The sequence below is a fragment of the Lissotriton vulgaris genome, chromosome 3_2 (assembly GCF_964263255.1).
Source record: "Lissotriton vulgaris chromosome 3_2, aLisVul1.2, whole genome shotgun sequence".
NCBI lineage: Eukaryota > Metazoa > Chordata > Amphibia > Caudata > Salamandridae > Lissotriton > Lissotriton vulgaris.
In genome coordinates this window covers 202,457,880-202,472,408 of record NC_141690.1, presented here as the reverse complement: position 1 = coordinate 202,472,408, position 14,529 = coordinate 202,457,880, and the positions used below count along the sequence as shown (strand labels likewise).

General features: G+C 45.1%; 1 long non-coding RNA gene across 1 annotated transcript; it reads left to right on the top strand.

Moving 5' to 3' along the window:
• The first annotated feature begins 202 nt into the window (after window positions 1-202).
• Window positions 203-4,437, top strand: LOC147725529 (uncharacterized). Its single transcript, XR_015309833.1, has 3 exons — window positions 203-457; window positions 3,021-3,100; window positions 4,361-4,437. It is a non-coding gene; the product is annotated as an uncharacterized LOC147725529 (long non-coding RNA).
• Window positions 4,438-14,529: the final 10,092 nt, after the last annotated feature.

The window sequence follows — 14,529 nt, the reverse complement described above, 5'->3', positions numbered from 1 at the left end:
CTCTGTGTATAACGCCAAATAATTTACCATTAACATCAAACAACGAATGCATCTAATGAATTGGCGTAATTTTTTGGGTTTAAAGTTTAAAGCATTATGATTTAGAAAAGTTTGACGTTGCCGTGAGTACTACAAGTAAAGTTGAACTTCTTCTTATCTTCTCTTGCACTTAGTTTCCAGTCCCCAAAACCATTGTTTTGTTTCAGTTTAGCAGTTGCAATATTGGGTCACCCATGCAATGTACTGTACTTACTTATACTACCCCCACATTGTCTGTCACGCAAATGACTGCCTCTTTCTTTTTGTCTCTAAATGCTACTGGCAGGGTCTGTCTACTACTATCACAGAAGTTCTGATTCTGAACCACAGATTCTTCGCCATTGTCTTGGAAATCAAATGCAGCCCTTGCAGTGCCACACTTCATGATAAATCATCATCATCTCATCAGCAATCACAGGTAAGATAAGTTTGCAGTGAGGTATAACGCAAGACAGACTGGTCGTTCTTCTAATACTACAAATATAACTCGGTGAGGGTTTACCGCATCTATCTGTTTGCATGTTAAAGATGTGGGCAATATATTTTATTATTAAAAAGCACTGTCCGCCGACCTGCATGGCCAAATTAAACCTTGCGAGGTTGCACAACGTACATTATTTGGTGAAACACTCCCCCCTCCAGCCCCCCAAGAAACGCAAATGAACTTCAAATGTTTTCTTTTGAACATAACTTTGTGTCTCGTTTATTTTTAACATAATGTAATATATAACTAAAGATGATACAAAAATAAAATATATATAAATCCTACACCACAGCTGTCCCTACCCGCCTCCCCTAACCCCAACCAAATTCCCACGCTCAATGTAATGTAAAAAAAAAGTAAAAACCCAACACCCAATTCCCACCCACCAACAAAAGGATTGAAAAAGGGGCAAACAGGGTCCATCTCATAGCCGGCGGGCTTTTAAGTCTTGATCCACCAGGATCTTTACACGCTCCTCTATTTGTCTTTTTGTCTGACTACTTTGAGCCTCCAGCCTGGCTACCCGGAGGAGAATTTTTCTCTGGAACTGGCGGCACCTACATTGGCAGCCATGTTGTTGTGGGGGGGTGGACGATGCGGGGAAAATCTGGCGGCGGGCGGCTGCCTGACCACGCCGACGTACTCCTACAGGCTTGGGGGCCGGGGCATTGGAAGAGGCAGCAGCTGCTGCCGCCGCCTCCTCCTCCTCCTCCTCGGCCTGAGCCACCAGCCGGCGGTAGGCCTCAACGATGGCCTGCAGTTTCCGCTGACGGGCCCGGACTGCCAGCTCCTTCCTCGTTGGTTTAGAAGGAGTAACTATAAAGAAAGAGACAGAATTGTTGTAATCAAAAATCCCAGCAAATCAAGAACACAAAATGTATCCAACACATAGTGGTCGGCACAGTACAGTAGCAATAGCAAGCAAGTTGAGTACCTAAAATGTTGTTTTATCTATCTTGAACATTCTACGCCTTATATACTTCATTTGTCTGACTTTTTGGCACGGCATTATGCCTGCCCTAGTAACATAGCATGGGTGTACTTCAACGGTCACATACGAACACCTGTCTTTTTCATATCTCGTTTTTTTATATCATATACTCTGTGCTTCCGGGAAAAGTGACAGTCTCAAACTAACATTAATTAACAGTGGCCAGCTAGTACTAGTAAATGTCTACTCTAGAGACTATCATTCTTTATATCGCCAACAAACGTTAGGTGGTTTGTGTTTCGCCAGCAACGACCCGGAATGCATCCAGTCGTTCCCTCCTTCCCTTGCCTTTGGGTTTAACAAAAACACCGCTGCCAACACTAGTATCCACTATCCACTAACCACCGATATTGGATGTGTCTCCCACCCACGCAGGCAGCTGTGTTTTCCCCTTTCTATGCTTCCACAACAACCCACGCATCCAACTGCTCTCAAACACCTGCATTGCTGATTCCAAAGTATCCTTCTATATTATATAATTGGTGCTTTTTCCTTGCTCCTTTCATCATACTTAAAATCAATCTCCTGTTAATCCATTGCGGTCATGTAATGTTGTGGATAAGACTTTTTTAGTCTGCCACCAACCTTTCACAGCTGAGTTGTAGTAGTCACATAGAAGAGGCCTGTATAACTTATTTTATCAATTCTCGCCGGTGGTAATGCTTTTGCTAAGCTTGGTAATGACAAAGGTGGCGTCATATATTGTCAAGTTGAACTTCAAGTTCATTATAAATATCAGACTACAGTGAGGAAGTTTTCCCCACCCACCAAGTAATGCGGATCACTATTGAATGTAACTTACCATCGCCCACCGTTGTTGCCTCCTCCCCCGGTGCTGCCGGTGCTGCTGTAGGTGCCTCTGGTCCTCCATTCCCCTCCGGGATCGCCTCTGCTGATGCCGTCGCAGCGCCGCTGCCCCCGTCGGCACTGGTGGATGGTACCGGTTCTGCACAAATAAAAATAAGTAATTTAGTACACCTTTTTAGATGGATGCACAGCACCCATTGTACTTGTTCACCAAGAATGGAGTTCTGCAAAACAGTTAAGTACAACGTACGTAATCAGTAGTAGTACACATTGCCTAGTACAGCAGAGTAAGTAACACACTACACATATTAGCATTTATTTGGTATGGTTGGTATGGTACCCAAGCTCATCTCATCTACACTGCTACTCTAGTCCTTGGAAAGTTAGACTGAACCATGTAACCTAACCAGTTTGTACATCAATGACATGTCTACAGTTTTGTGCATGCTACCTCACAGCTTGTTGCGCAGTACGAGAAGACGCCTTTGAGGCCACATGATAGTTCAAAGCATACACCTGAAGAGTTTGGAAAATAGAAAGGCCCGTATTTACTTTTTGAATGTGGATTGTGGAATCGAGTTTGCTTACAGCCTCAGGTTACACCTTTTTTTTAGCATGACAGCTAAAAACGTTGAATAAATGTATGTAATGTTTTCATACTGTCTAACGTGCACCACTTTTGTCATTATCTTTCGACAGATGAGAAGATTTCCTTCTACGAAGCAAAGATTTCCAGAGCTTACCAAAAAGAGGCATATGCAACCAGTATACGTTCAATGGTGAGGGGTCTCCGACATTTCCCACATTTTCCTATCGTGCACTGGTAGCTGTACAAATGTAGATTACTTTTTATTCAGCCTTTTTTAACTCTGGATTTTTTCTGGTGGCCCTGGCCTTGACGTATTTCACGGAACAACTTAAAAACATTGATGTTACTTACTTAGTTACTTCTAACAAAATAAAGGTTTTCAAGTACCACATTGACTCGGAAGTATATTTTCAGTGTCTGTTGTCTTGTAGACTTACACGAGAGAGTGAGCAAAAGGGGGTTACTTAGGTTATGGATTGTGTAATAAAAGCATTTGGCATCTTCATATTGGGGTTCTGGAAAGGGGTAATTGAATAATTGACCAATGACTGAGCCCATATAGGTTGTCGTTCATTGAATTGTGGGTTCCTCTGAGTTCTGTGACTGAGGTGTAAGACTGTAAGTAAGTAAGGTCCAACCTGCCTATCACCAACAACATACAATTTTGTGGTGCATACATAGTTATGTATGTGACTGCATAGAAGAATACCCGCAAGAGTAGTAGTGGTATTCATTACTAACGCTTACAAAATAGTAGACACACATCTGGATGCATACTTGGTTGGTGTCAATTGGCAAAGAAGAGACATTACAGAGGAAAAAGCATAAGACAGGAGTGGACCCTGTGCCTTCCGCTCTTCTATCACAGATTTTTTGGAAAGATTAATACCTTAACTAAAGAGTGGGCAACAGGGCAAGCTTACCTACAGACAGTCTAGTAGTAGCACAGAGAGTCATAGGAGAGGCTCTTTCAAGGAACAGAAAGGCAGGGACAGATAGTAATACCCAAAATTTTGAAAACATAAAACCAAACAAGCATTTGTCAAAATTTAGTTAGGTGAAATGTCATTAATCGGTTGGAAAAAAAGCTCTGTTAGAAAGTGAGGGAAATATAATTGTTCCAAAAGAAAACACTGTTGGACTTACTGGGGACAGCAGCAGGATCCTCAGTAGAGGAGCTCTGTGCCTGTGGTTCTTCGCGTTCACCGGCCGACTCGGTCCCAGTCTTCTGCTTGCCCCTGGGTTCTGTGGTTCATGCAAGAAATAATAATAAAGAAAGAGGAAAACATTGAGTGCTGTGAAACATAGACAGCATTTCAAAAACCACTGCTACAACATTAAAAGAAACAAACATTGGTCTACCAAATGACTACTGCCTTGCATGATTCACTGACTAGTGTATATACTTGGAGAAAACAAATCAAATGTTCCATAAACATTCTGATTGCAGATTACTAAGTAACACAGAGGCAGTAAGACCTGAACAACACCACCGATTCAAGAATGGGGTAATCAATCAATTATCTGTAAGTAGCCATTTCTTTTTCATTTTTTGCCAGCAAAACGCATAGATCACAAGGAGGAGACATGCTTAACTTTGTGCATACTTACTAACACGAAATTGTACGTTCATGGCATCATATTTTGTTTTGCTACTGACTGAATGCTACTGCTGCCCTACCCACTCAATAAACAAACTACATCAGTTCTATGGAGGGCTGAGGCAGGGGCGGCTCTAGGCTCATGGTGGTCCTGGACTCCTGGCCAGGGAGCATAGGTGGGGGGCCTGGAAGAGGAGGTCGGGGCGGAGCACGGAGGCCAGTGAAGAGGGGGGAGTCAGGGTGTTTGGAAGTGGAACAGAGCCGGAGGCACCAAATCCCTGCCAGGGGCCGCCACGCAAATATGTATCCATCCTCTGAGGATTATTACATTAAGGATATATATTGGTGGGGTGGCCCCTGGCGTTTGGTGGCCCTGTGCAGTTGCACAGCTTGAACATGCCTAAATCCGGCCCTGGCTGAGGTAAGAAGAACAAAGTAACTTTTGCATTCATTGCCAGAGGAGGATTCATGCAGAAGAGAAGGCCGTGAAAAAAAATGATACAATATGCATTGCAAACACGTACAATTATCCATCAACGGCTATTTCACTGACGGACAAAGGAAGGGGACAAGACTATATAATAGCATTAACTAACTTCAGTTGTCTACAATAAAGAAAATCTCACACCAATAAACAGCAAAAGCTAGCGCTAAATTGAACACGCAAGAGTCAGTGAAGATGAAAAAGCGCAGCACAGACCAGTGTCATACAATTACAGTAGATATAATAACGGAATACATCGGAAATGTAACTAGGAGTAACAGTCATCGCGTTACTTATTCAGCCAAGATTTACAAAGATACAATAACAATACTTATACTACTATAGAGATATATATTATACACACACTTTTTTTTTTTGGGTAGCCACTCACCAAGACCCACGACCTCGACGCCAAGCAGGTCCAACAGGTCCTGCTCCCGGTCCAAAATGTCTGCCCAATGGTGGGTCAGCTGATGGTGGGTACGCCGGATACCGGAGCAGCGGAAGACTGCCCGGCGCACCTTCACCCACCGCCGGAGACGCTCCTCAATATGGTGGTAGCCGGAGCCGGGCCTGCCACCTGCTGCCAACATCAAGGGGAGGTAGCGCTGGATAAAAAACACCAGGGCAGCCACCTCCTCCTCCCCAAAAAGTTGGCGGGCCTCACCCCTAGGGGGCGCATTCTGCCGCAAGGCAGCCGGGTTTTTTGGGGCACTGGCGCCTTGCCCTTTGAGCCGCCGCTGCTGCTGGCGCCCTTGACCATGGTTCTGGGTGGAGGGGAGAAGAAAAGTTCAAGACAAAAAGGTAGGGGAAAGAAGAAGCAAGGTAAAAGAAGGAAGTAAAATAAAGCAATAGAAAAGTTGTAAAAGTAGAAATAAAAAGAAAAATATAAACCTAGGCACAGAGAGAAATAGGTAATAACTAAAGAAAGTTGGAAAAAGTGGGTAAAAAGACAAGGATTAAAGAGATTTCAACAAGATGCAAAAGTAGGCCCAAAACCATAGCCAGAGTGTGTGATCCAAGATGGCTGCGCCCATCGCGACCGCATGGGTAGGTTCGCGCGATATTTAGCGCGATCACGCACTTTTGTAGTGCGAACGAGAAGATGAGTTCCCGAACATGTCTTGCACAACGCGACCACGTTAATTGTGACCCGGAACAGGAAATAAGGGAACGCAAGCAGGCGGGACAAACTTCTGGGGTAACTTAGCGCGCTAGCCATCCCAAGCATGCAGGCAACGCCCCGAACACGCGCACTGCGCTCCCGAAGACGAAAAACGGCGCGCGAACGGGCCCAGCAAGCAACTCCGCATGGCTGCGGAGCTACGCGTAGTTCGCGGAGTGCAACTACGTCTTCGCGGAGCTCCGCGGAGTCCGACTCCGCGAACTACGCCCAGGGTTAGTTTCAATTCCCGCCTCAGCGGCTCTTGGACTCAATCTCCCCGGACCTGATAATTCTCGCCTCGGTGCCTAGTCTAATCATGGGTCCCACTCTGTGACTCTGGGCAATAGCTTGCTTAATCTCCACAACTGCCCCAGCAGCGCTTGGATGCCTGGCTTCACCTTGGGGGTGCCCAGGAGTGGACATCTCACAGGAAAGCCAGGAAGGGTTCCACAGCGGTATGACTGCAGCGCTACGAGACCTCTGGGTAGAAGGCGCTATATAAATACAAACACATTTACATTTACAGAGATGGTGAGCTTGTCAGGCCGCTAGGTCGGGGTTCCAGTCGGGATGGCTCTGTAGTTCATTCAGCTGGTTTTGAATATGGTGAGGAGGAGTTTCATCAGGGTGGAGTGATGTGGTCGTATTTCGTTTTGTTAGACCGTTAATGATGCCTGCTGCAGCATGTGGGTTGGCCTAAAGAGTGGCCACGTGGGGGCATGGATCAAGGTATTGTCCCCATCGAGCTGCAAGCACATGATGGGTAAATGGTATTTCCAAAGTCTCTCTCTGGGAGGAATGGTTTCACTTTCTTTAGTAGATCAAATATACTAGGTCATTGATGATGTGAGCTTTAGGTTAGTGTCCTTGCACTCTTTGAAATGATTGCTTGTACATAGGAAAACAGTGCGCTATGCACACCAAATCCATCCTCTGACTCTCTGACATGATCACACATATGCAGTACTGCAAACAAGTAGCTGCATAAGTTATGTTTAGGGTTGGCCGATACCCTCTCATGGAATAAGATGTAAATATGTTTGGACTTTCTCCTCACAAATCATTGTAATGAAGGGCCTGATTCAGAGGCTTGCGGATAGATGCTCCTTCACAAATATGACGGAGATCCCAGGCATCTTTTACAGGTGTCGTAGGATATAATTAACGCATTAACCATGGGGGCAATTCCGTTGCGGTGTGGGGCGTTCCATTAAGTGGGCGGAGTCGCGTTGGCCGACGGAAGTGCGCAGCACTAAAGAGGTAGTGCTCGCTACTGCCGTTGGCCGACGAATGCACTCAAAGGGTTACATCTCACTGTTTTGTATTTTTACAGATTTTTACAGATGAATACAGACAGAAAACAATGTGTTTTTTGTCTGCATTTATTTTTAAAATTGGATACATATAGAACATTTTGCTGGTTTTAAGTGAATGTTTGAAATATCTTTCATGATTTGAAGCCCAACAGCTGAGCAGATGAAAAGCAGGGGAAGTTAAACATGTATTTAAGTAATGGCATATGCTAACATACATTTGTGGTATAATGCTAATATTTAGTGGATGTATTGTTACATAATATTTGGCAGCTTAAATAGCTAAATCACAACAGAGATCAAAGGATGAGTATCCGTCTATCAGTTAAATAAATGTAGAAATGTACAGTTTTACAACTTCATTTATACACAAAACACAAAATAAATATGGATAAATACAGATAAAAGGGCCAACAAATTAATATGGACAAATGCTGACGGAAATGTTAAAGAATAAATACCATAAAACCGGGAGCCCTAGATATAATGCACTTATAATAAGGTGTACAAGATATCTGTCACCTTTGTGACAAAGTAACCCCCTACATAAAACCCTAAATCAGGCTCCATGTTTTTGTCCAATTGGGTCAAATAAAGCAAACAAAAACTTCAACTCCAGAATGTACTAAAGTGTTAAATGAAACACCTGGGCTATAACCTTGATGACAGTAACGACTGAAAATGTTTTGCATATATATTTTTCCCACCTTACAATCTTTATGGTTATTGACAGTTAGTGACTGTTGTCATATATTATACAGAATAGAGTACACCCTCCATTACTGATATTGCTAACCACCTCGAAGTGCACCAAGGCCTTAAACGTGTTCCTCTGTATGCAAAAGCATTCCTCAGTAACTTGCAATGGCCATATGTGGGATGATATTGGATACTTTGTTTCTAGTATAGCACAGACAATTGAATCTAAATATTTGCTTTACAGAACATCACGTGATCTTGTGTTTTTATAACTGGACACGTCAGATACCCAGATATTAACGCTGCTACTTCAAAGGAACAGTCAGATGAATGCATTTAGTGGCAGACACCCAGAGAGAAGTCTGATGGTTGAGTAATTAAAGGTAATTTCCATAATAAGCTGACAAAATACTTCACATGTAGCAGCTATACTGCCTTTCAGGGTTTGACACAAAAGGCATTTCATGTGAAAGCATAATCACCACATCAATTCAATACGTAAAATAGATGAAACAACATTCACACTCACTCCTTTAGTGACAGTTCATGCAATGAATGTAAAAAGGACATACATGCCTGTCATGCAAAGCAAACAAGCAGGGACCTCCACGATGACATGACTTGAGTACATATATACGGTGAATGCTGCTATGGTGGGCTTTTCCTCAGCACTTTTATGTCTGCTCTGCCTGCCTACGCGCTTTGCTCTCACTACGTTCTGTTGTTTTTAAGTTTTTTTGCTGTAAGTTAATGATGGTTGCTTTTCATATACATTTTGCCTATAGGGTGTGCTATTATGCGACAATTAGCTACAAATACTGTTCAAGTTATTGGATATGAAGACTATTAAAATGAAAGCAATTTTATAGAATCTAAAATGTTATTATGCTGCAGGCGCATGTTTGCATAAAAATAGCATAGGGCCATATGTATCATCAAACTATTTTCCATTTCCTAAATAGCGAATTTTAAGGAATCGCTATTTAGGAATTGCAAAATGGTATGTATGAAAAAAATCGCTTTTTATTTGCGATTCCTTAAGCTTCCTTATTTGCGAATTCGCAATTTGCGAATTCGCAATTAAGGAATAATTTCCAATGCATTCCTATGGGCCAGGAGGCCCATAGGAATGAATGCAAAATAATTCTCAAATTGCGAATTCGCAATTTGCTAATCGCAATTTGAGAATTATTGCAAGGGTGCAGGGGTGTCTCAAAGACAACTTGCTGCACCCCTGTAAAGAACATGTGTGTGCATATGGCGCACATACATGCCCTATGGGCATGTGTGTGCATCACATGCCGCCTTTAAAAATGCCAAATTGTGCATTTCTGGAAGAATTCGCAAGTTACCATCAACTAAAGGTTGGTGGTAATTTGCGAATTCCTAAACAAAATTCGCAAGCCAAAATTGCTACATACATAGCATTTAAGAAATCGCAAAATTGCGATTCCCTAAATGCTATGGAAAAATAAGGAATCGCACAAGTTTGCAATTCCTTATTTTGGGAATGTTTCATACATTCCAAAACATGCAAATCGGCCGTTTGCGAGTCACAAAGGCCGAAATTCTGCGAATTTCGGCCTTTGCGATTCAAAAACGGCTTGATACATATGGCCCTTAATGTAGATTTCCATGCAAAGTTGCTGTGCTGTGTTGCGCTCTAGCCACTGAAAGAACAGCTTGGGGGCCACATGCAGCCCTCCTGAAATTTGCATGTGGCCCCCTAGTCAACAGCAACACTGGGTTGCTGTTTACTCCACTCAGCACTAACAACAAAAAGATATTAAATAGACAAGCAATCATTTATTTCAAGATTAATTTGAGTTAAAGAAAGGATGTTACTAGGCAGTTCTGCGATTAATTTTAGAAACACCTTAATTTCTAAAGACATCTTGCAGCACAAGGATACAATGAGGACAGTCTGCAAATTAAAAAAGTTTATATAATTAACATGCAGAACCTTTTCACCTTAGTACAATTGAATATATCACTGCATTGGGAAGTATTAATTTAAAGTTTTCAAACATGAATTGAGAAACATTAATTCTTCCCCCTACCCTGACAACGACGCCAATAGTGAATTAAAGAGGCAAGTCAGTTCTTATCTGCACTTTTATGGGTGGCCTGGGTTCCTAGTATACATGAAAAACATTCTGGTTTATTAATTCATACACAGGACCACGTTTGTACATTGACCAAACGTCTTTTGCCGTCCTCTTATGTATGATAATGAAGAAAAAAGGATCTTACGTGAAATTAAACGTTCCTAGGAAAATACAATTTGGAAAAGTGGGGAAAACAGGATTAATCCTACATTTTCTGGTTTTACATTGTTAAATTCAGCCACTAGATGTATTCCTACGCTTTGCCTACACCTACCTTACCGCCAACCCCCCCAACTCCTTCACCCAACCACCATCCCGCTAGCATCAATGCGGCCCTCGGGCACATCACAGACCAAACTTTATGGCCTCTGGGAAAATGTTTGTGAGTACTCATGTGCTAGAGGGAGAAAGCAGCACAGAGTTATATTTACTGATGACAACCTGCTGCTGCTCTGTTCTGTTGCTCTGTAGCTTGTTAAAGCTGCATATGGTGGCGCATATAACCACTGCACTAGAGTGCAAAGATATGTGCGCGCTGTTTGCCTAGGTTTTGTACAGAAGGTGTATCTTCCGGTACAAAATCCAATAACTGGCCATTTAAAAAAAATTACACTCATTGATGTGTGCTGTACAGGGCAGTACACATGCCTTGGTTACTCACTGGTAATCTTCAACACTCCGAGTATTGTCTTGCCTGCCACATGCTAAATAAAGTGAGCTTCAGCTCCACACCAGAACCCTCCAAAGCAAAAGTTAGCCTCCCATGCCTCCCATTCCTTCCCAACATGGCTGATCCATATCACCCCTGAACTCTATATGAGGGGGGGCGGCATAACCCACAGCCTGAGGAACTACCAAGCCCCAAGAAAATGAAGCCCACCAGGGAACGAGGGGTGGGAACTCATGTGGAGAGGAAGACAATACTCGGAGTAATAAAGATTACGGTTAGGCCTGGGCGGTAAATTCCATTCCACTTGCGGAATTTGCAGAATTCGGGTAATTTCGCGTTCCGCGGAGAACGTGAAATTGCCGAAAATTCAGCGTTTCGCGACTTCGCGAAATGTTTTGCTTGTTCGCGTTCTCAAATGTGTGTTTATGAGATATTTCCCCCGGAGCACGCAAACAGAGATTGCGAACAGTAAAAAAGCATCGCGAACAAGCAATTCCGCGTGTTCGTGGAATTTCTGCGTGTTCGCAGAGATTTTATACCGTTTCGCAGAGATTTGCGTAACACGATTACGCAAATTCCACCCACCCCTAATTACGGTTAGTAACCGGGGCATTACCTCCTTGTAAGTCTCCCTCGCCCATGCTGAACAAAGTGAGCATATACCAAAGCCAAGAGGCTTAATAGCAAACAAGAAACCAATGACAAGGAGTAGATGACACAGAAACAGCATTTAATTCAGAGTAGAAAAACAAACAGTCAAATCACACAGGCCCCAGGACAAAAAGGCCACAATCACGAGCAGGAGGAACCAGCCCTGAAAACAGCCTCAGCAAAACCCCCAGAAGGAGAACCACCCAAAACCACCTGGTAGTGCTCCATGAATATGTGCGGTGAGGCCCAGGTCGCTGCCCAACAGATATCCTTGGTTGAGACACCCTTGAATGAGGCCCAAGACACAGAGAGGCCCTGGGTGGAATGACCCTGAAAACCGAAGGGAAGCTCAGACCCCTGAGACTCCTAGGCAAGCAAGATAGCCTGCTTAATACAACAACTTAAAGTGAAAAGGGAAGGCTTGTGACCAGACCGGACCGGGCCAAACATCACAAACAAATTCTCACAACAACAGAAAGCGGCAGTGCGGTCCAAATACACCATGACCGCCCACCGAACATCCAGCAGAGACAGAGAGGCATTAGAGCCCGAGACAGCCCCCGGAGGAAAAGTGGGCAAAATCACCTGGTGGGAGTGGTTAGCCACCAAAGGGACCTTGGGAAGAAACCTAGGATCAGGGTGCAACACCAGACGATCCAGGAGAACCCTCATTAATGGAGGAGACCGAAGAAAGGAGTCAGGCACGCCCATTCTACAAGCCGATACGATCGCCACCAAGAACATTATGTTGAAGATGAGAAACTTTAAATCCACCGAACCCAAAGGCTTGAAGGGGACACCTTGGAGGGCCTGCCAAACCAACGGAAGATCCCAGGGTGGAGCCAGGCTAACAGCCAGAGGCTGCTGCAAAAACAACTACGAAGCAAGCGAGCAACAAGAGGATCAAATTTGTCCAGCCCCGGACTGCAAAATGCTCACAAGGCCACCCATTGAGCCAGCAGGGTGGAAGGAGCCAGGCCCAGGGAAAAACCCTCAGTGAGAAAATCAAGGACCCACAAGGGATCCAAAGACACCCGGTCGACCCCTTTCAGCCCAGACGAGAGAAGGAGGACCAATGGCAGGAATAAGAAAGCAGAGTAGAAGACCAGCAGAAACCCTACAGCAAGTCCACCACCCCCACAGAACAACCCTGTGCCAGCAAGGTCATCCTCTCAAGAGCCAAGCATGAAGATGGAGCCGGTGCAACATCCTCACTGGGAGTGGGGGACCCCACAATGGATCACGAAGATTCAGAATTGCCCAGCACTCCTGAACAGCCAGTTCACTCAGAAGAGGAAACCAAGGACCTCGTACCCATCCGGGAACCACCAATAGGACAAATGCCTTTTCCTGGCGAATCTTGCACAGGATGGCCAAGGGATCGACAACGCATCCAACCGCCACTTCCCTGGGCAATCAATCAATCAATCAATCTAGCATTTGGTAAGCGTGACTACTCACCCGTAAGGGTCTCAAGGGGCGGGGGGGGGGGGTGGCTGCAGGTTCCAGTCCATCAAGGAGGGGGTCTGTCGAAGAGCCAGGTTTTGAGGTTTCTAGCGAAGATGGGAAGCAATGTTGTCTGTCTGAGGTGGAGCGAAGGGCGTTCGAGGCTTTGACCGTGAGGAAGGAGAAGGAGTGGCCTCCCGCACGGTGGGAGAGTGCAGAAACAAGGCAGGAGAGCATTGAACTCGTTGTCGATCCGAGGCTGGCCAAACCGGGTCAGAAGCTGCCAGAACACTGAGAACCTCAGATAGAGGGTAGACAGAGGTGGAAACACCCTGCTCAGGCGATCCGCCAGAACATTCTCCTTCCCCAGGAGATACACAGCCCTTAGGGACAAGACTGAAGACTTCACCCAGGACGGCAGCTTCTGGGTCAGCAGCCAAAGGGAGCGAACCTTGCAATGCCCCTGATGATTGATGTACTCCTTCTCCATCTGATTGTCCGTCCGGACCAACACAAGCTGACCCCGGAGAGAAGGAGCAAACCTCAGGCACCCCAGGAGAACGGCCTTCTGCTCCCAAAAGTTGGAGGAGCACCTCACCCAAAGCTGATCCCACCAACCATGAACAGACCAGGAACCCAGGGTCGCACCCCAGCCCATGAGACTGGTGTCAGTTGTGACCCCCGGGATGGGGAGACCAGGAAGGGGAGACCCCTGGAGAGGTGGGCTTCCACAAACCATCTTGGCATGGATCTGCGGAGACGCAACCAACCTGTGAACCCTTAACTATAGATAAACAGGAGCAGAATCCAGACCCAGGAGAGAACCCAGATCCATCCACAAGGTGTTCCTCCATTCCAGAGGCAAGAAGTCCATTCCCTGGACCATGTCTAGGTGACCCCCAATGAACACCAAGTCCTGGGTCGGCAACAGGTGAGACTTCTTGAGATTGTTCAGAGACCCATGGGTGGAAAGTACTTTGTAGACCTCTTGATGTGAAGACTCCCCATTAAAAAAAAGAAGAGGCAGAAATCCGGGTAAGGAAAAACCATGATACCTTCCCTGTGGAGGATTCCCACAAAAGGAGCCAACACCTTAGTAAAAACCCTCGGTCAGAGGATAAACCAAAGGGAAGTACCTGGAACGGACACCCACGCAAAATCGAAGGTATCTCTGTGAAGACGGGTGCACGGGCACTTGAAGGTAGGCTTCCAGAAGATCCCGAGATACGATCACCTCCCCCTTAACCAGCAGTGGCAGAATCTCCTCCAGAGAGAGCATTTTGAACTTTACATGGGGCATACATGAATTAACCTGCTTTAAAGCTAGAACAGGATGATTATCTCCTGACACCTTCTTCACCAAGAACAGGATGGAAGTAGATGCTCATTCCCCTCCGAGAAGCAGGAACTTCCCAAATAGCCCGCTTGTCGAGGAGGTCCTGAACATCGGCCAGCAGGGCCACCCGCTTCACTGACGTGGAA